The 16835-nt window shown below is 40.8% G+C and overlaps 11 non-coding genes across 11 annotated transcripts; all 11 read left to right on the top strand.

The window, feature by feature from the left end:
- The first annotated feature begins 4057 nt into the window (after positions 1–4057).
- Positions 4058–4130, top strand: trnat-ugu (transfer RNA threonine (anticodon UGU)). The gene has a single exon. It is a non-coding gene; the product is annotated as a tRNA-Thr (tRNA).
- A 1146-nt stretch (positions 4131–5276) lies between these two features.
- trnat-ugu (transfer RNA threonine (anticodon UGU)) lies at positions 5277–5349 on the top strand. The gene has a single exon. It is a non-coding gene; the product is annotated as a tRNA-Thr (tRNA).
- Positions 5350–6847: 1498 nt separating this feature from the next.
- Positions 6848–6920, top strand: trnat-ugu (transfer RNA threonine (anticodon UGU)). The gene has a single exon. It is a non-coding gene; the product is annotated as a tRNA-Thr (tRNA).
- Positions 6921–8066: 1146 nt separating this feature from the next.
- Positions 8067–8139, top strand: trnat-ugu (transfer RNA threonine (anticodon UGU)). The gene has a single exon. It is a non-coding gene; the product is annotated as a tRNA-Thr (tRNA).
- Positions 8140–9285: 1146 nt separating this feature from the next.
- Positions 9286–9358, top strand: trnat-ugu (transfer RNA threonine (anticodon UGU)). The gene has a single exon. It is a non-coding gene; the product is annotated as a tRNA-Thr (tRNA).
- Positions 9359–10504: 1146 nt separating this feature from the next.
- On the top strand, positions 10505–10577 carry trnat-ugu (transfer RNA threonine (anticodon UGU)). Its single transcript has one exon. It is a non-coding gene; the product is annotated as a tRNA-Thr (tRNA).
- Positions 10578–11723: 1146 nt separating this feature from the next.
- On the top strand, positions 11724–11796 carry trnat-ugu (transfer RNA threonine (anticodon UGU)). Its single transcript has one exon. It is a non-coding gene; the product is annotated as a tRNA-Thr (tRNA).
- Positions 11797–12942: 1146 nt separating this feature from the next.
- trnat-ugu (transfer RNA threonine (anticodon UGU)) lies at positions 12943–13015 on the top strand. Its single transcript has one exon. It is a non-coding gene; the product is annotated as a tRNA-Thr (tRNA).
- Positions 13016–14161: 1146 nt separating this feature from the next.
- Positions 14162–14234, top strand: trnat-ugu (transfer RNA threonine (anticodon UGU)). Its single transcript has one exon. It is a non-coding gene; the product is annotated as a tRNA-Thr (tRNA).
- Positions 14235–15380: 1146 nt separating this feature from the next.
- trnat-ugu (transfer RNA threonine (anticodon UGU)) lies at positions 15381–15453 on the top strand. The gene has a single exon. It is a non-coding gene; the product is annotated as a tRNA-Thr (tRNA).
- Positions 15454–16599: 1146 nt separating this feature from the next.
- trnat-ugu (transfer RNA threonine (anticodon UGU)) lies at positions 16600–16672 on the top strand. The gene has a single exon. It is a non-coding gene; the product is annotated as a tRNA-Thr (tRNA).
- The last annotated feature ends 163 nt before the right edge of the window (positions 16673–16835 follow it).

Genomic DNA, 16835 nt, shown 5'->3' with positions numbered 1-16835 from the left:
CGCGGTCCGCCATTTGGTGATACCTGCTTTAAATAGTCCATAAAGAAACTACAACTTGTACAAAATGCTGCAGCTAGAGTCCTAACCATACCTGTTTAGGTATACCAAGTTTTGTATTTAAAAATACGGGACATTTCCCGTATATGACGTCATCGCCTAATTTGCATAATCTGTTATTTGCATATAGCCGCAATCGAGGCTGTAGGAGAAACGAAAACATCTTTGGAGTGGCAAAAGTGAAGAAAAAACACCCCAAATATGTTTTGAACTACAAATGAATAAAAAATTTTAAAATTTCTAGTGGTATTTCTAGCTACAAATGGTGACATCTCCTGAGCATATTTCTGTGCCTTTAGCCCGCGTTTGTGCTTGGCAGATTGTTCGTGCTGACGGACATCGTTCCTTCCCCTATGAGAGACACTAAAATCACATACATATCTTACAGAATGAGTAGCTGTGCCCCTTCATGCTCCTCTTTAGGAAAATTAATTCCCTGTCGCATTCGTCAAGGTACTTACACGTACGCTTAGCTTTTTAGGCAGGACTGCCTTCTCTCGTTAAATCCTGATTTGTTGTTCCACGTTTGCTCCCACTGTCGACACTAAACCCGCGAGTTTTAATTTATATATTTTTTAAAGCATTCATGTGCCGCGCCAAACAGAATTCTGTCACTAGCCTCGCGAGAACTGCCACCTGCAGTAGTCTGGGTGGCAGTTCTCGCGAGGCTAGTGAAAGAATTCTGTTTGGAGCGGCACATGAATGCTTTAAAAAAATAAAAATTGAAAACTGAAAATACGGGACAAATACGGGAAAATAAAAATACGGGACGTCGCCGGGACAGAGCGGTAAAATACGGGACTGTCCCGGCCAAAACGGGACACTTGACAGGTATGGTCCTAACTAAGGCTAGGAAATTCGATCATATTAATCCCACTCTCGCGGCATTACACTGGCTTCCGATTAAATATCGCATTGAATTAAAAATTCTTCTGTTAACCTGTAAGGCGTTAAACGTTCTTGCCCCACAATATCTGAGTGAACTCATTGCTTACTACAACCCATCTCGCCCTTTGCGCTCCCAAAATGCTGGATTTGTCCTAGTTCCAAAAATTTGTAAGACTACAGCCGGAGGCAGAGCTTTCTCCTTTAAAGCCCAATTATGGAATATCAATTATGGAATAGCCTTCCAGCCCCAATCCGAGATTCTGACACAGTTCCAATCTTTAAGTTTAAAACGTTGTCCAGGGCAACTTTCACACCCACTATTTTGTTCATTTATACGTTGTATTGGAACAAACTGAAATGTCTGAACCAACTCACTCCACCTTCCCACTGACCAAATCAAATCAAATCAAATCAAAGTTTATTTGTATAGCGCTTTTCACAACACATGTTGTCACAAAGCGCTTTACAGGATTTAAAAGGTTAACAATACTATGGGTCCAGAACCCTAATGAGCAAGCCAAAGGCGACAGTGGCGAGGAAAAACTCCCTATGATGGTGGGGATTAGGAAGAAACCTCGGGAGAACCAAGACTCAAAAGGGAACCCATCCTCCATTGGGCGGCCCGTTAACACACAAATTACACAAAATACAGACAAATACACAAGTCACACACAAATCACACAATCAGACTAAGTAAAGGTAAAAATGAAAGTGCTGGGTTTTGATATTGTCACTGTAAATGTCTGTTGATGAACGCCAGGCTTTCATTCCATGTCGGAGCAGCGATGCTGGTATTGTAGGCTCCGACTGCAATGTTACTCTCCAGGTGAACCTCGGAGAAAAGATACGAGATGTAGTAACTATGTAACAGATTAATCAAAGGCCAAACTAAACAGATGAGTCTTTAATCGAGTTTTAAACATTGAGACTGTGTCTGAGTCCCGAATAGAGGCAGGAAGATTATTCCACAATTGTGGAGCTTTAAAAGAAAAGGCTCTTCCACCTGCTGTGATCTTTTTGATCCTAGGAACAGTTAATAACCCTGCGTCCTGAGAGCGAAGTGAACGCGCTGGGTTATATTGTTCAATAAGTTCACTAAGATAGTCTGGAGCTAAGCCATGCAGCGTTTTATATGTTAATAAAAGTATTTTATAGTCAATACGGAATCTAATTGGCAGCCAGTGTAATGACGATAGTACGGGACTAATGTGATCAAACTTTTTAGTTTTTGTTAAAACTCGTGCTGCTGCGTTCTGAACCAGCTGGAGTTTGTTTATCGATTTACCAGAACATCCAGCTAGGAGACTGTTGCAATAATCTAAACGAGAGGATATGAATGCATGGATTAGTTTTTCTGCATCACTAATATTTAATATGTTTCTAATTTTGGCAATGTTGCGCAAGTGAAAGAACGTTACCCTAGTTATATTATTAATATGTGTATTGAACGAGAGATCTGGGTCTATTGTGATGCCCAAGTTCTTTACCTCTGCGCTGGGGGTTATAGTAAAAGAATGTAGATTCAATGCTACATTATGTATCTTGTCTCTCGCAGCCCTAGACCCAACTATTATTAATTCTGTTTTATCGGGATTTAGTGCTAGAAAGTTACACGCCATCCAATGTTTTATCTCTTCTACACATTTCTCAATCTTACTGTTTGCGCCTAAATCATCGGGTTTTGCCGATAAATATAGCTGAGTGTCGTCTGCGTAGGAATGGAAACTGATGTCATGCTTATGCATAATCTCGCCTAAGGGTAACATGTACAGTGTGAATAGAAGTGGTCCTAGGACTGTCCCTTGTGGGACACCATATTTAACCTGCATAGATTTAGAGGTTTTATTATTAACACTTACACATTGGAAGCGGTCAGTTAAATATGATCTAAACCAGGAGAGTGCGACTCCTTTAATACCTACCGTGTTTTCTAGTCTATCCAGCAAAATGTTGTGGTCTACAGTATCAAAAGCTGCACTAAGATCTAACAGTATAAGGAACGAGACAAGCCCATTATCGGCCGATATTAGTAGATCATTCACTACCCTGAGTAAAGCTGTTTCAGTGCTGTGGTTTGGTCTAAATCCTGATTGGAACTTTTCATGGATACTATTTGATTGGAGATAGTGGTTTAACTGATTGGAAACTGCTTTTTCTAAAATTTTAGAGATAAATGGGAGATTAGAAATAGGTCTATAGTTAGCTAGAATCTGCGGATCGAGATTCTGTTTTTTAATCAAGGGTCTAATTACGGCGCATTTTAATTGTTTGGGCATGTAACCTAGGTTAAGGGAGGAGTTAATCATATTAAGTAAGGGCCCTGCAATGGCTGGGAGTAGGTCTTTAAATAGACGGGTTGGAATTGGGTCAAATATAAATGATGTAGGCTTAGACGAATTAATCAGTGTTGTGAGCTCTTTTTGCGATATAGGATCGAAGATATTTAGCTCAGTAATATTTTTGGATGCATAGTTACTAATAACTAAACTACTGGGGTTGGATTGGTTGACCTTTGGTGATACAAGGTTTTTGTGAGAGCGACCAGATTTTACTGCCCATATCTCCACATCACCACTGACTTTGTTTTGGGGAGTTGGAAGAACATCATCGGTAGACCCAAATTTGATGTGATTTGGATCCAATACCCATGAGTCTTGTCTGTCTTTAGTTGACATCTCACCATTTCTCAAACTGTCTAGGTGTGTTTGAAACAGCTGAACATTTTTTTACTTGTTCAAGCTCACCTTGAAGTTGATCCAAAAGCTAGCACAGTAGACCAGTCCACAATGCCATGTAGAGCACTTGTGAGGTGTAGTAGTCGGTGTTACTTATTCTACCACCTTCCAGTGCCAAAGTCAAGCAAATTTCGAGTCGTTTTAGCTGTATACAAGTATACTGTGACACAAAATGACACTGTAACAATTTCAGAGGATATATACATTTAGAGGTAAATTATTCAGTGTTTTTATAAATGGTGTGACTTTTGGGTGATAGAATATATCACTGCTGCATTAGCATAGTTAAATACCTACCAGACGGTGCAGATGTGGTTGTGTGTATGTGAATGGGTGAGCCCTTCATGATGACACATAACTATAACGCTTACAGGTAAGGCTCCATAGCTCAGTGGTTAGAGCACTGGTCTTGTAAACCAGGGGTCGCGAGTTCAATTCTCGCTGGGGCCTTTAGGAACTTTTGAGGTCAGAAAAGAGGACATCCAAAGAAAGGTCAGGCTACAAACAAACCGGCATAGTATAAAGTATGAAAAGCTTGCTTACAATAGTAAGTGAATTATAAGCAAAATGCCGTTCATTGGGCACAGTTGTCCGCTCTCTTAATGCATGATCGGTGTCACCGGTTCAACAATATCATGATGCATCTGCCCAAATAATCTGTCTTCTTCTTAACTTCAACCACAGATTATCTCTTTCACCTTCTTCTGATAACTCTCGTTTTGCTACTCTTAGCCAATACCCTGCATAATACAATATCATAGTCATAGCCTTCCCACAACTGCCTGTAATTGGTCCAAAGGTTTGACCTATCCAAACACGTGTTTTCACACAGCAAAGAAATTCAACCATAGACTTAGACCTCCTGTTTTGGTAGGACCAAATTTTGGTTCTTTGGTCTAAAACGTCCAGCGCAACTTTCACACCCACTATTTTGGTCATTTATAAGTTGTATTGGAACAAACTGAAATGTCTGAACCAACTCACTCCACCTTCCCACTGACCATACAAGGTTTTTGTGAGAGCGACCAGATTTTACTGCCCATATCTCCACATAACCACTGACTTTGTTTTGGGGAGTTGGAAGAACATCATCGGTAGACCCAAATTTGATGTGATTTGGATCCAATACCCATGAGTCTTGTCTGTCTTTAGTTGACATCTCACCATTTCTCAAACTGTCTAGGTGTGTTTGAAACAGCTGAACATTTTTTGACTTGTTCAAGCTCACCTTGAAGTTGATCCAAAAGCTAGCACAGTAGACCAGTCCACAATGCCATGTAGAGCACTTGTGAGGTGTAGTAGTCGGTGTTACTTATTCTACCACCTTCCAGTGCCAAAGTCAAGCAAATTTCGAGACGTTTTAACTGTATACAAGTATACTGTGACACAAAATGACACTGTAACAATTTCAGAGGATATATACATTTAGAGGTAAATTATTCAGTGTTTTTATAAATGGTGTGACTTTTGGGTGATAGAATATATCACTGCTGCATTAGCATAGTTAAATACCTACCAGACGGTGCAGATGTGGTTGTGTGTATGTGAATGGGTGAGCCCTTCATGATGACACATAACTATGACGCTTACAGGTAAGGCTCCATAGCTCAGTGGTTAGAGCACTGGTCTTGTAAACCAGGGGTCGCAAGTTTAATTCTCGCTGGGGCCTTTAGGAACTTTTGAGGTCAGAAAAGAGGACATCCAAAGAAAGGTCAGGCTACAAACAAACCGGCATAGTATAAAGTATGAAAAGCTTGCTTACAATAGTAAGTGAATTATAAGCAAAATGCCGTTCATTGGGTGCAGTTGTCCGCGCTCTCAATGCATGATCGGTGTCACCGGTTCAACAATATCATGATGCATCTGCCCAAATAATCTGTCTTCTTCTTAACTTCAACCACAGATTATCTCTTTCACCTTCTTCTGATAACTCTCGTTTTGCTACTCTTAGCCAATACCCTGCATAATACAATATCATAGTAATAGCCTTCCCACAACTGCCTGTAATTGGTCCAAAGGTTTGACCTCTCCAAACACGTGTTTTCACACAGCAAAGAAATTCAACCAGAGACTTAGACCTCCTGTTTTGGTAGGACCAAATTTTGGTTCTTTGGTCTAAAACGTCCAGCGCAACTTTCACACCCACTATTTTGGTCATTTATAAGTTGTATTGGAACAAACTGAAATGTCTGAACCAACTCACTCCACCTTCCCACTGACCATACAAGGTTTTTGTGAGAGCGACCAGATTTTACTGCCCATATCTCCACATAACCACTGACTTTGTTTTGGGGAGTTGGAAGAACATCATCGGTAGACCCAAATTTGATGTGATTTGGATCCAATACCCATGAGTCTTGTCTGTCTTTAGTTGACATCTCACCATTTCTCAAACTGTCTAGGTGTGTTTGAAACAGCTGAACATTTTTTTACTTGTTCAAGCTCACCTTGAAGTTGATCCAAAAGCTAGCACAGTAGACCAGTCCACAATGCCATGTAGAGCACTTGTGAGGTGTAGTAGTCGGTGTTACTTATTCTACCACCTTCCAGTGCCAAAGTCAAGCAAATTTCGAGTCGTTTTAGCTGTATACAAGTATACTGTGACACAAAATGACACTGTAACAATTTCAGAGGATATATACATTTAGAGGTAAATTATTCAGTGTTTTTATAAATGGTGTGACTTTTGGGTGATAGAATATATCACTGCTGCATTAGCATAGTTCAGGTATCACCAAATGGCGGACCGCGGTCCGGATCCGGACCCGAACGCCGTCCTGTCCGGACCCAATCACATTCCTGATTAACTGGATACGGACCCAAATGCCAAAAAATTTTTAACGGGAGACTATATTTTAAACCGGAGAATTTATTTTCAGACGAGTGTTACGTTCACCACCCATTTGAGTGTTACGTTCGCCCCCCCGCTCAACAACTTTCGTTCGCCACCCCCCCCCCCCCCCCCCCCCCGCTCAACAACTTTCTTTCGTTCGCCACCGCGGACCCGGACCTAAGGTCTGAGCTATCTGCCAAAAATGGACCGCGGAGAGATTTAATTGATTACCCCTGGCATAGTTAAATACCTACCAGACGGTGCAGATGTGGTTGTGTGTATGTGAATGGGTGAGCCCTTCATGATGACACATAACTATAATGCTTACAGGTAAGGCTCCATAGCTCAGTGGTTAGAGCACTGGTCTTGTAAACCAGGGGTCGCGAGTTCAATTCTCGCTGGGGCCTTTAGGAACTTTTGAGGTCAGAAAAGAGGACATCCAAAGAAAGGTCAGTCTACAAACAAACCGGCATAGTATAAAGTATGAAAAGCTTGCTTACAATAGTAAGTGAATTATAAGCAAAATGCCGTTCATTGGGCGCAGTTGTCCGCACTCTCCATGCATGATCGGTGTCACCTGTTCAACAATATCATGATGCATCTGCCCAAATAATCTGTCTTCTTCTTGACTTCAACCAAAGATTATCTCTTTCACCTTCTTCTGATAACTCTCGTTTTGCTACTCTTAGCCAATACCCTGCATAATACAATATCATAGTCATAGCCTTCCCACAACTGCCTGTAATTGGTCCAAAGGTTTGACCTATCCAAACACGTGTTTTCACACAGCAAAGAAATTCAACCATAGACTTAGACCTGCTGTTTTGGTAGGACCAAATTTTGGTTCTTTGGTCTAAAACGTCCAGCGCAACTTTCACACCCACTATTTTGGTCATTTATAAGTTGTATTGGAACAAACTGAAATGTCTGAACCAACTCACTCCACCTTCCCACTGACCATACAAGGTTTTTGTGAGAGCGACCAGATTTTACTGCCCATATCTCCACATAACCACTGACTTTGTTTTGGGGAGTTGGAAGAACATCATCGGTAGACCCAAATTTGATGTGATTTGGATCCAATACCCATGAGTCTTGTCTGTCTTTAGTTGACATCTCACCATTTCTCAAACTGTCTAGGTGTGTTTGAAACAGCTGAACATTTTTTGACTTGTTCAAGCTCACCTTGAAGTTGATCCAAAAGCTAGCACAGTAGACCAGTCCACAATGCCATGTAGAGCACTTGTGAGGTGTAGTAGTCGGTGTTACTTATTCTACCACCTTCCAGTGCCAAAGTCAAGCAAATTTCGAGACGTTTTAACTGTATACAAGTATACTGTGACACAAAATGACACTGTAACAATTTCAGAGGATATATACATTTAGAGGTAAATTATTCAGTGTTTTTATAAATGGTGTGACTTTTGGGTGATAGAATATATCACTGCTGCATTAGCATAGTTAAATACCTACCAGACGGTGCAGATGTGGTTGTGTGTATGTGAATGGGTGAGCCCTTCATGATGACACATAACTATAACGCTTACAGGTAAGGCTCCATAGCTCAGTGGTTAGAGCACTGGTCTTGTAAACCAGGGGTCGCGAGTTCAATTCTCGCTGGGGCCTTTAGGAACTTTTGAGGTCAGAAAAGAGGACATCCAAAGAAAGGTCAGTCTACAAACAAACCGGCATAGTATAAAGTATGAAAAGCTTGCTTACAATAGTAAGTGAATTATAAGCAAAATGCTGTTCATTGGGCGCAGTTGTCCGCACTCTCCATGCATGATCGGTGTCACCTGTTCAACAATATCATGATGCATCTGCCCAAATAATCTGTCTTCTTCTTGACTTCAACCAAAGATTATCTCTTTCACCTTCTTCTGATAACTCTCGTTTTGCTACTCTTAGCCAATACCCTGCATAATACAATATCATAGTCATAGCCTTCCCACAACTGCCTGTAATTGGTCCAAAGGTTTGACCTATCCAAACACGTGTTTTCACACAGCAAAGAAATTCAACCATAGACTTAGACCTGCTGTTTTGGTAGGACCAAATTTTGGTTCTTTGGTCTAAAACGTCCAGCGCAACTTTCACACCCACTATTTTGGTCATTTATAAGTTGTATTGGAACAAACTGAAATGTCTGAACCAACTCACTCCACCTTCCCACTGACCATACAAGGTTTTTGTGAGAGCGACCAGATTTTACTGCCCATATCTCCACATAACCACTGACTTTGTTTTGGGGAGTTGGAAGAACATCATCGGTAGACCCAAATTTGATGTGATTTGGATCCAATACCCATGAGTCTTGTCTGTCTTTAGTTGACATCTCACCATTTCTCAAACTGTCTAGGTGTGTTTGAAACAGCTGAACATTTTTTGACTTGTTCAAGCTCACCTTGAAGTTGATCCAAAAGCTAGCACAGTAGACCAGTCCACAATGCCATGTAGAGCACTTGTGAGGTGTAGTAGTCGGTGTTACTTATTCTACCACCTTCCAGTGCCAAAGTCAAGCAAATTTCGAGTCGTTTTAGCTGTATACAAGTATACTGTGACACAAAATGACACTGTAACAATTTCAGAGGATATATACATTTAGAGGTAAATTATTCAGTGTTTTTATAAATGGTGTGACTTTTGGGTGATATATTATATCACTGCTGCATTAGCATAGTTAAATACCTACCAGACGGTGCAGATGTGGTTGTGTGTATGTGAATGGGTGAGCCCTTCATGATGACACATAACTATAATGCTTACAGGTAAGGCTCCATAGCTCAGTGGTTAGAGCACTGGTCTTGTAAACCAGGGGTCGCGAGTTCAATTCTCGCTGGGGCCTTTAGGAACTTTTGAGGTCAGAAAAGAGGACATCCAAAGAAAGGTCAGTCTACAAACAAACCGGCATAGTATAAAGTATGAAAAGCTTGCTTACAATAGTAAGTGAATTATAAGCAAAATGCCGTTCATTGGGCGCAGTTGTCCGCACTCTCCATGCATGATCGGTGTCACCTGTTCAACAATATCATGATGCATCTGCCCAAATAATCTGTCTTCTTCTTGACTTCAACCAAAGATTATCTCTTTCACCTTCTTCTGATAACTCTCGTTTTGCTACTCTTAGCCAATACCCTGCATAATACAATATCATAGTCATAGCCTTCCCACAACTGCCTGTAATTGGTCCAAAGGTTTGACCTATCCAAACACGTGTTTTCACACAGCAAAGAAATTCAACCATAGACTTAGACCTCCTGTTTTGGTAGGACCAAATTTTGGTTCTTTGGTCTAAAACGTCCAGCGCAACTTTCACACCCACTATTTTGGTCATTTATAAGTTGTATTGGAACAAACTGAAATGTCTGAACCAACTCACTCCACCTTCCCACTGACCATACAAGGTTTTTGTGAGAGCGACCAGATTTTACTGCCCATATCTCCACATAACCACTGACTTTGTTTTGGGGAGTTGGAAGAACATCATCGGTAGACCCAAATTTGATGTGATTTGGATCCAATACCCATGAGTCTTGTCTGTCTTTAGTTGACATCTCACCATTTCTCAAACTGTCTAGGTGTGTTTGAAACAGCTGAACATTTTTTGACTTGTTCAAGCTCACCTTGAAGTTGATCCAAAAGCTAGCACAGTAGACCAGTCCACAATGCCATGTAGAGCACTTGTGAGGTGTAGTAGTCGGTGTTACTTATTCTACCACCTTCCAGTGCCAAAGTCAAGCAAATTTCGAGTCGTTTTAGCTGTATACAAGTATACTGTGACACAAAATGACACTGTAACAATTTCAGAGGATATATACATTTAGAGGTAAATTATTCAGTGTTTTTATAAATGGTGTGACTTTTGGGTGATAGAATATATCACTGCTGCATTAGCATAGTTAAATACCTACCAGACGGTGCAGATGTGGTTGTGTGTATGTGAATGGGTGAGCCCTTCATGATGACACATAACTATAATGCTTACAGGTAAGGCTCCATAGCTCAGTGGTTAGAGCACTGGTCTTGTAAACCAGGGGTCGCGAGTTCAATTCTCGCTGGGGCCTTTAGGAACTTTTGAGGTCAGAAAAGAGGACATCCAAAGAAAGGTCAGTCTACAAACAAACCGGCATAGTATAAAGTATGAAAAGCTTGCTTACAATAGTAAGTGAATTATAAGCAAAATGCCGTTCATTGGGCGCAGTTGTCCGCACTCTCCATGCATGATCGGTGTCACCTGTTCAACAATATCATGATGCATCTGCCCAAATAATCTGTCTTCTTCTTGACTTCAACCAAAGATTATCTCTTTCACCTTCTTCTGATAACTCTCGTTTTGCTACTCTTAGCCAATACCCTGCATAATACAATATCATAGTCATAGCCTTCCCACAACTGCCTGTAATTGGTCCAAAGGTTTGACCTATCCAAACACGTGTTTTCACACAGCAAAGAAATTCAACCATAGACTTAGACCTCCTGTTTTGGTAGGACCAAATTTTGGTTCTTTGGTCTAAAACGTCCAGCGCAACTTTCACACCCACTATTTTGGTCATTTATAAGTTGTATTGGAACAAACTGAAATGTCTGAACCAACTCACTCCACCTTCCCACTGACCATACAAGGTTTTTGTGAGAGCGACCAGATTTTACTGCCCATATCTCCACATAACCACTGACTTTGTTTTGGGGAGTTGGAAGAACATCATCGGTAGACCCAAATTTGATGTGATTTGGATCCAATACCCATGAGTCTTGTCTGTCTTTAGTTGACATCTCACCATTTCTCAAACTGTCTAGGTGTGTTTGAAACAGCTGAACATTTTTTGACTTGTTCAAGCTCACCTTGAAGTTGATCCAAAAGCTAGCACAGTAGACCAGTCCACAATGCCATGTAGAGCACTTGTGAGGTGTAGTAGTCGGTGTTACTTATTCTACCACCTTCCAGTGCCAAAGTCAAGCAAATTTCGAGTCGTTTTAGCTGTATACAAGTATACTGTGACACAAAATGACACTGTAACAATTTCAGAGGATATATACATTTAGAGGTAAATTATTCAGTGTTTTTATAAATGGTGTGACTTTTGGGTGATAGAATATATCACTGCTGCATTAGCATAGTTAAATACCTACCAGACGGTGCAGATGTGGTTGTGTGTATGTGAATGGGTGAGCCCTTCATGATGACACATAACTATAACGCTTACAGGTAAGGCTCCATAGCTCAGTGGTTAGAGCACTGGTCTTGTAAACCAGGGGTCGCGAGTTCAATTCTCGCTGGGGCCTTTAGGAACTTTTGAGGTCAGAAAAGAGGACATCCAAAGAAAGGTCAGTCTACAAACAAACCGGCATAGTATAAAGTATGAAAAGCTTGCTTACAATAGTAAGTGAATTATAAGCAAAATGCCGTTCATTGGGCGCAGTTGTCCGCACTCTCCATGCATGATCGGTGTCACCTGTTCAACAATATCATGATGCATCTGCCCAAATAATCTGTCTTCTTCTTGACTTCAACCAAAGATTATCTCTTTCACCTTCTTCTGATAACTCTCGTTTTGCTACTCTTAGCCAATACCCTGCATAATACAATATCATAGTCATAGCCTTCCCACAACTGCCTGTAATTGGTCCAAAGGTTTGACCTATCCAAACACGTGTTTTCACACAGCAAAGAAATTCAACCATAGACTTAGACCTCCTGTTTTGGTAGGACCAAATTTTGGTTCTTTGGTCTAAAACGTCCAGCGCAACTTTCACACCCACTATTTTGGTCATTTATAAGTTGTATTGGAACAAACTGAAATGTCTGAACCAACTCACTCCACCTTCCCACTGACCATACAAGGTTTTTGTGAGAGCGACCAGATTTTACTGCCCATATCTCCACATAACCACTGACTTTGTTTTGGGGAGTTGGAAGAACATCATCGGTAGACCCAAATTTGATGTGATTTGGATCCAATACCCATGAGTCTTGTCTGTCTTTAGTTGACATCTCACCATTTCTCAAACTGTCTAGGTGTGTTTGAAACAGCTGAACATTTTTTGACTTGTTCAAGCTCACCTTGAAGTTGATCCAAAAGCTAGCACAGTAGACCAGTCCACAATGCCATGTAGAGCACTTGTGAGGTGTAGTAGTCGGTGTTACTTATTCTACCACCTTCCAGTGCCAAAGTCAAGCAAATTTCGAGTCGTTTTAGCTGTATACAAGTATACTGTGACACAAAATGACACTGTAACAATTTCAGAGGATATATACATTTAGAGGTAAATTATTCAGTGTTTTTATAAATGGTGTGACTTTTGGGTGATATATTATATCACTGCTGCATTAGCATAGTTAAATACCTACCAGACGGTGCAGATGTGGTTGTGTGTATGTGAATGGGTGAGCCCTTCATGATGACACATAACTATAATGCTTACAGGTAAGGCTCCATAGCTCAGTGGTTAGAGCACTGGTCTTGTAAACCAGGGGTCGCGAGTTCAATTCTCGCTGGGGCCTTTAGGAACTTTTGAGGTCAGAAAAGAGGACATCCAAAGAAAGGTCAGTCTACAAACAAACCGGCATAGTATAAAGTATGAAAAGCTTGCTTACAATAGTAAGTGAATTATAAGCAAAATGCCGTTCATTGGGCGCAGTTGTCCGCACTCTCCATGCATGATCGGTGTCACCTGTTCAACAATATCATGATGCATCTGCCCAAATAATCTGTCTTCTTCTTGACTTCAACCAAAGATTATCTCTTTCACCTTCTTCTGATAACTCTCGTTTTGCTACTCTTAGCCAATACCCTGCATAATACAATATCATAGTCATAGCCTTCCCACAACTGCCTGTAATTGGTCCAAAGGTTTGACCTATCCAAACACGTGTTTTCACACAGCAAAGAAATTCAACCATAGACTTAGACCTCCTGTTTTGGTAGGACCAAATTTTGGTTCTTTGGTCTAAAACGTCCAGCGCAACTTTCACACCCACTATTTTGGTCATTTATAAGTTGTATTGGAACAAACTGAAATGTCTGAACCAACTCACTCCACCTTCCCACTGACCATACAAGGTTTTTGTGAGAGCGACCAGATTTTACTGCCCATATCTCCACATAACCACTGACTTTGTTTTGGGGAGTTGGAAGAACATCATCGGTAGACCCAAATTTGATGTGATTTGGATCCAATACCCATGAGTCTTGTCTGTCTTTAGTTGACATCTCACCATTTCTCAAACTGTCTAGGTGTGTTTGAAACAGCTGAACATTTTTTGACTTGTTCAAGCTCACCTTGAAGTTGATCCAAAAGCTAGCACAGTAGACCAGTCCACAATGCCATGTAGAGCACTTGTGAGGTGTAGTAGTCGGTGTTACTTATTCTACCACCTTCCAGTGCCAAAGTCAAGCAAATTTCGAGTCGTTTTAGCTGTATACAAGTATACTGTGACACAAAATGACACTGTAACAATTTCAGAGGATATATACATTTAGAGGTAAATTATTCAGTGTTTTTATAAATGGTGTGACTTTTGGGTGATAGAATATATCACTGCTGCATTAGCATAGTTAAATACCTACCAGACGGTGCAGATGTGGTTGTGTGTATGTGAATGGGTGAGCCCTTCATGATGACACATAACTATAATGCTTACAGGTAAGGCTCCATAGCTCAGTGGTTAGAGCACTGGTCTTGTAAACCAGGGGTTGCGAGTTCAATTCTCGCTGGGGCCTTTAGGAACTTTTGAGGTCAGAAAAGAGGACATCCAAAGAAAGGTCAGTCTACAAACAAACCGGCATAGTATAAAGTATGAAAAGCTTGCTTACAATAGTAAGTGAATTATAAGCAAAATGCTGTTCATTGGGCGCAGTTGTCCGCACTCTCCATGCATGATCGGTGTCACCTGTTCAACAATATCATGATGCATCTGCCCAAATAATCTGTCTTCTTCTTGACTTCAACCAAAGATTATCTCTTTCACCTTCTTCTGATAACTCTCGTTTTGCTACTCTTAGCCAATACCCTGCATAATACAATATCATAGTCATAGCCTTCCCACAACTGCCTGTAATTGGTCCAAAGGTTTGACCTATCCAAACACGTGTTTTCACACAGCAAAGAAATTCAACCATAGACTTAGACCTCCTGTTTTGGTAGGACCAAATTTTGGTTCTTTGGTCTAAAACGTCCAGCGCAACTTTCACACCCACTATTTTGGTCATTTATAAGTTGTATTGGAACAAACTGAAATGTCTGAACCAACTCACTCCACCTTCCCACTGACCATACAAGGTTTTTGTGAGAGCGACCAGATTTTACTGCCCATATCTCCACATAACCACTGACTTTGTTTTGGGGAGTTGGAAGAACATCATCGGTAGATCCAAATTTGATGTGATTTGGATCCAATACCCATGAGTCTTGTCTGTCTTTAGTTGACATCTCACCATTTCTCAAACTGTCTAGGTGTGTTTGAAACAGCTGAACATTTTTTGACTTGTTCAAGCTCACCTTGAAGTTGATCCAAAAGCTAGCACAGTAGACCAGTCCACAATGCCATGTAGAGCACTTGTGAGGTGTAGTAGTCGGTGTTACTTATTCTACCACCTTCCAGTGCCAAAGTCAAGCAAATTTCGAGTCGTTTTAGCTGTATACAAGTATACTGTGACACAAAATGACACTGTAACAATTTCAGAGGATATATACATTTAGAGGTAAATTATTCAGTGTTTTTATAAATGGTGTGACTTTTGGGTGATAGAATATATCACTGCTGCATTAGCATAGTTAAATACCTACCAGACGGTGCAGATGTGGTTGTGTGTATGTGAATGGGTGAGCCCTTCATGATGACACATAACTATAACGCTTACAGGTAAGGCTCCATAGCTCAGTGGTTAGAGCACTGGTCTTGTAAACCAGGGGTCGCGAGTTCAATTCTCGCTGGGGCCTTTAGGAACTTTTGAGGTCAGAAAAGAGGACATCCAAAGAAAGGTCAGGCTACAAACAAACCGGCATAGTATAAAGTATGAAAAGCTTGCTTACTAGAGTAAGTGAATTATAAGCAAAATGCCGTTCATTGGGCGCAGTTGTCCGCGCTCTCAATGCATGATCGGTGTCACCGGTTCAACAATATCATGATGCATCTGCCCAAATAATCTGTCTTCTTCTTGACTTCAACCACAGATTATCTCTTTCACCTTCTTCTGATAACTCTCGTTTTGCTACTCTTAGCCAATACCCTGCATAATACAATATCATAGTAATAGCCTTCCCACAACTGCCTGTAATTGGTACAAAGGTGTGACCTCTCCAAACACGTGTTTTCACACAGAAAAGAAATTCAACCAGAGACTTAGACCTCCTGTTTTGGTAGGACCAAATTTTGGTTCTTTGGTCTAAAACGTCCAGCGCAACTTTCACACCCACTATTTTGGTCATTTATAAGTTGTATTGGAACAAACTGAAATGTCTGAACCAACTCACTCCACCTTCCCACTGACCATACAAGGTTTTTGTGAGAGCGACCAGATTTTACTGTCCATATCTCCACATAACCACTGACTTTGTTTTGGGGAGTTGGAAGAACATCATCGGTAGACCCAAATTTGATGTGATTTGGATCCAATACCCATGAGTCTTGTCTGTCTTTAGTTGACATCTCACCATTTCTCAAACTGTCTAGGTGTGTTTGAAACAGCTGAACATTTTTTTACTTGTTCAAGCTCACCTTGAAGTTGATCCAAAAGCTAGCACAGTAGACCAGTCCACAATGCCATGTAGAGCACTTGTGAGGTGTAGTAGTCGGTGTTACTTATTCTACCACCTTCCAGTGCCAAAGTCAAGCAAATTTCGAGTCGTTTTAGCTGTATACAAGTATACTGTGACACAAAATGACACTGTAACAATTTCAGAGGATATATACATTTAGAGGTAAATTATTCAGTGTTTTTATAAATGGTGTGACTTTTGGGTGATATAATATATCAGTGCTGCATTAGCATAGTTAAATACCTACCAGACGGTGCAGATGTGGTTGTGTGTATGTGAATGGGTGAGCCCTTCATGATGACACATAACTATAACGCTTACAGGTAAGGCTCCATAGCTCAGTGGTTAGAGCACTGGTCTTGTAAACCAGGGGTCGCGAGTTCAATTCTCGCTGGGGCCTTTAGGAACTTTTGAGGTCAGAAAAGAGGACATCCAAAGAGAGGTCAGGCTACAAACAAACCGGCATAGTATAAAGTATGAAAAGCTTGCTTACAATAGTAAGTGAATTATAAGCAAAATGCCGTTCATTGGGCGCAGTTGTCCGCGCTCTCAATGCATGATCG

The sequence above is a fragment of the Brachyhypopomus gauderio genome, chromosome 7 (genome assembly GCF_052324685.1).
Source record: "Brachyhypopomus gauderio isolate BG-103 chromosome 7, BGAUD_0.2, whole genome shotgun sequence".
Classification (NCBI taxonomy): Eukaryota; Metazoa; Chordata; class Actinopteri; order Gymnotiformes; family Hypopomidae; genus Brachyhypopomus; species Brachyhypopomus gauderio.
The sequence above is the reverse complement of the archived record's forward strand: the minus strand, read 5'-3'. Positions and strand labels throughout refer to the sequence as shown.